Below are 4,710 nucleotides of genomic sequence, written 5' to 3'. Positions count from 1 at the left end.
AAAAAAAAAAAAAAAAAAAAAAAAAAAGAATACAGAACTGAGATTCAAAGGGGCCAGGTTGGCAAGAAAAGCTGGCAACTTCTATGTCCCTGCAGAACCCAAACTAGTTCTTTTCATCTGGATCAGGGCTATCAATGGTGTGAGCCCAAAGGTCTGAAAGGAGTTGCAGCTTCTTCACCTCTGACAAATCTCCAAGGGTACCTTTGTTAAGCTTAACAAGATTCCAACTAATGATACTGAGACCTGAAGTCAGTAAATGAACTAATAGACAAGTGTGGCTATGGCAAAATCAGTAAGAAGCAAATGGCCTTGACCGATAACGGACTGACTGCTCGATCACTCTGTAAACACGGCATCATTTGCATGGAAGATCTCATTCATGAGATCTACATTGTTGGAAAATGCTTCGAAGAGGCAAATAACTCCCTGTGGCTCTTCAAATTATCTTCTCCACAAGGCGGAAAGAAGAGAAAGACCACCCATCCTATGGAAGATGGAGATGCTGGAAATAGGGAAGACCAGACCAACAGGCTTTAGATAGGCTTATTAGATAGTTAGAACTAAGGTATCTACCATGATGTTTCTACGATTTGGTCAGTTAATAAAAGTATAGGCTAAAAGGAAAAAAGAGAGAGAATGACTGCACTCATACAGTCTGCTATGTCTGAGACACTAGGCACACAGTTCTCAGGGCTGGGGAGCCGGTGGGGGTGTGAACTCTGTAACACAGGCACGTCTGTCTTCATGGGGTAACCTGGAAGGACCCAGGCCATGAGCATAGCCTGGAGCCCCTGGTCTGTATCTGTGGGACTCAGTTACAGGGGAAAGATGAACAGAGGGGAGTTGAAACACGTACAATAAGAAAAAGAGTGATTTCAAGTTCTCTCTCATTCTTCTCTCAAATGTCTCAGGTAAGCCCGTAACTGTGGAACACGGATGAAGGACTTAAATACGGACATTACTGAAACTATTAGGTATAAAAATGGAGCCCAGATAGGAAGTCTATTCTGGGCAAGTCAATCAAAACACAGAATAAGGGTTGGGGATTTAGCTCAGTGGCACCACACCTGCCTCGAAAGTGCAAGGTCCTAAATTAGATCCCTGGTACCGTCAAAAAAAATAGGCAGCTGTCTATCTCTGCTACTGAGGTGGAATATTAGGTTAATACAATCATCATCATCCAACATCTACCTGAGATTATCAAATATCCTGAAAAAACTCTCCTGCAATGTTATTAATAGTCAGTTTTAAATAACTTCTAGAGTTAAACCTCCTGGATTACACAGCAGCACTATTTTCACCATGCTCAACATCAAAATGAAAAAAGCAAAGAAAACTAGACCTTAAAAAATGACTTATAGGGAAAAAAGCAGAAAGTAAATGAGACAGTGAGTCTGGACACAACTCTGTAACTTCCAGTTTGCTGAGGGAGCTACACACATGAACACACACTTACCCCTACAGCAACACAAAATCCTCTTCTCAGTTTTCTCAGAAACTCCAGGCTAACGTGAAGGGTTCTTATGTAACTTTTAGTACCAGAGGTTTAAGAAGTGGTAAACAGAAGCTACGTTAAAAAAAAAATTTTTTTTAAGTTGGAAGAAAGGAAAAAAAGGAGAAAGAAATAATACAGTAAAATACTAATACAATGTGACCTAATCTTGAAAGCTTAAATCAAAAGAATCGGGGTTGAGTTGGAGATTTAGTTCATAGGTAACTTGCTTAGTATGTTGTAATGTCCAGCGTTCAATCCCCAACACCACAGGAAGAGCAGAAAACGAGGCAAGTGGGCAAAGATGAGCAGAGGGGAAGAGACTGGAGAAAAGAGGAATCAGGATACACTGATTAGATTCCACTCCTAGGTTTTCAAACACTTTTGCATGTCTAGGACGCCAACAGGAGAAGTTGTTCATAAGAAATCAGCCTGGCAAGCCTCGAAAATAGGGGTCCAGTTCAATTCCATTCAGCAAAAGCAAGTACCATGTGCCAGATTGAAGAATGACATGCTTAGACAAGAGGCTGGAGATGATTTTTAGAAATAAGGTTGTGGTGACTTATAATTCAAGAAGACATAAAGAATGTTTTCAGTCCTAGTATATTCTGAATATTACATCATTGACACGTTTCCAATTTCTACATTTACACAAATCCTATCTCAGATAAGTATCTTCCAACACTCTAGCCTGTGGTAATTTTATGTGCATGTGTGTGAGGGACTTATATTTACAAAATAAAATGGTAAAAGTTTCAAATATTTTGCTCAGCAAAGATGTACACCTGGAAATGTTCACTAGGATTATCACTAAAGTGTTGATTTAAAAAAAATAAAACTACCTATAAGAAAGTTTTTTAATTAATTTAAAGCACAGAGTTTTACTGGATTGTTCTTAGTATGGACCACATACCATGTTTAGTGACAGTGGACAAGGGTTTGGTTCTACACCCCACTGGCCAAAGAGAAGGTTCTCAGCACTGAGTTAACAGGTTGGATAGGGACAAAAAGCAAAAAGGGAGGGAAGAAGAGAGGAGCATAACAATGAAAAGAAAAACCAAAGCCTAGTTCTCTTCCTTCTTTCTGAGATCCTGAACAAAAATAATCCCACACAGACTCCCCTGATAGCTACCTCTTGGAAAGGGTTTGGGGCTCATCCATTTTCTCACCCAGACCTATCCTTTAAAAAGTTCCTTTCTACCTTCTTGGAAATCATATCAAATGTGATCATGACATTTCCAAACTTGAGTTTTAAAATGGCTGAACCTCTCCCTGAGTCTTTTAATAATTTGTATAAGAATGTACCTGGAGTTCTCTTTCCACGCCGGCTGACAAATCCTTAACTAGCCTGGCTGCTTTTCAACTTAGACACAGAACCATTCTCCTTAAAGCCTTCCTTTAAAATGTCTATGACTTATTTACCCCTGTATATCAAAATATAGAAGGGCTGATTCAAAAATATGGTGTGTACTTAATTTTTTAAAAAAAGGAGCACAGCAGAAGACACACTGCCATGAATCCTCCCCTAAGTAACCCCAACTTTGAACATACTTATCCCACTGCTCTTACAACCTTCTGAAGCAGTTCTGGAAGTCCTTTTTTGTGAATGTCATCATAAGGTGTCATTAAAAATATGATGAATGCTGCTGCCAAATGTTATCCCATAGAAAAATAAGCTTACTAAAAAATCATGGTGCGCCAGGGTGGTGGTACACACCTGTAATGCCAGCACTCAGGAGGCTGAGACAGGAGGATCACCATGAATTGGAGGTCAGCCTGGGCTCCATAGTGAGTTCAAGGACAGCCTGAACTCTGTGGCAAGACCTCCAAAAAAAAAAAAAAAATCATATGTCCTCATCCACCTTATTCAACAGATCTGTGAAACTTCTGGTTCTTCCTCAAAGTCAAAATGACCATGAAAAGTAAAGGTTCTGAATAGATTCAGAGCTGGAAAACGGGTGTGTGTGTGTGTGTGTGTGTGTGTGTGTGTGTGTGACCATCTGATTCTGACCAATTTCGCCAGCATTTAACAAAGTCCTCCCCTCATGCCAGGCCCTAGCACTGTCCTCAGGGCTTGCTTGGGTCAACATAGGGAAGCATGGACAGATGCCTTCACAAACCGCTGAGGAGGGTGGTGTCAGGGCTCCGGGCAAGATGAAGGAAAGTAGGAGGAACGTCCAAAGAAATGTGGGGGATCAAAGTTAGGGGGTGCCCCGAGAGGATAAAAAGATGGCAGGGAAAGCCTGGGGATTTAGCTCAGTGGTTCAGCTACCTGCCTTGCAAGCGCAAGGTCCCAAGTTTGATCCCTGGTACCAAAACCAAACAAAAACACCCCCCCCCCAAGTTGGCAGGGAACTCACCATAGGACAGTCACTGCAGAGGCAATGCTATACAACGGACACTCTGGCGCCCCCTAGCGGCACAACTTCAGGCCATTGATCCAACTTCTACCTCTGTTTTCCTATTTGCACAAGGCAGAAAACGACTCCGCCCACCTCATTTCCGAGAGCATTAAATGGTTTACTATGTTCCTATGCCTACATCTTTCATGTATTTAATATTTAACCTACATGTCATCATTAAATTATTTATTTATGGTACATATTACACCTTAACTATATACAATGAATTACTGATTACCTTAAAATATTGAATAGTTTCGATTTACTATATCCTAAGTGCTTTGGGGCTCTAGGAGTGGCACTCAGGGCTCTGGCATATCCAGGGAGAGCCAGGTTCACAGCAGCAGTGAGCGTGTGTGGCGACTCAGTGTGGTGAGCCGGGTTATACTGATTTTGCTTGGCTGAATCGAAGAGGGTGCAGTGTGTGCTGAGGCAGGGCTCCTCACAACTGCAGGCAGTTGGACCCGGTGAGCTGAGCTCCAGGGGCCCACAAATGCCAGGATGAAGCGGATCCTTTCAGTGAGAGAATCGCTTGTGTAGCCTCCCTGAGAGCCCAATGATGCTCATTTAAAGAAGCTTGGGGATCTGCTGGACAGCCCACCCAGGAGTTGGAAGGGCCAGTGCCTGGGGAGGAGGACAAAAGGATGAAAAGCCCCAGCAGAGTGGGCAGGAGAAGCTGGACTTGCTGACATGTACCTATAAGCCCAACATTCAGAAGGCAGAGGCAAGAAGCCTGCCACAAATTGGAGTCAGCCTCAGCTACATAGTGAGCATATCACATAGGAAGACTATCTAAAAAAAAAAAAAAAAAAATGG

At 42.2% G+C, this 4,710-nt stretch overlaps 1 protein-coding gene and 1 pseudogene across 12 annotated transcripts in view; one reads left to right on the top strand and one right to left on the bottom strand.

Moving 5' to 3' along the window:
• The window catches only part of LOC109117559, a 1,191-nt pseudogene extending 654 nt beyond the window's left edge, over nt 1-537 (top strand).
• Tiam1 (TIAM Rac1 associated GEF 1) overlaps nt 1-4,710 on the bottom strand; it is a 401,135-nt gene that overhangs the window by 158,239 nt on the left and 238,186 nt on the right. The gene's annotated exons all lie outside the window — the stretch shown is intronic.

The sequence above is a fragment of the Fukomys damarensis genome, unplaced genomic scaffold (assembly GCF_012274545.1).
Source record: "Fukomys damarensis isolate Sample0158 unplaced genomic scaffold, DMR_v1.0_HiC HiC_scaffold_24, whole genome shotgun sequence".
In the NCBI taxonomy this organism is placed as follows: Eukaryota; Metazoa; Chordata; class Mammalia; order Rodentia; family Bathyergidae; genus Fukomys; species Fukomys damarensis.
Note: the sequence above shows the minus strand (reverse complement) of the source record. Positions and strands in the feature narration are given on the sequence as shown.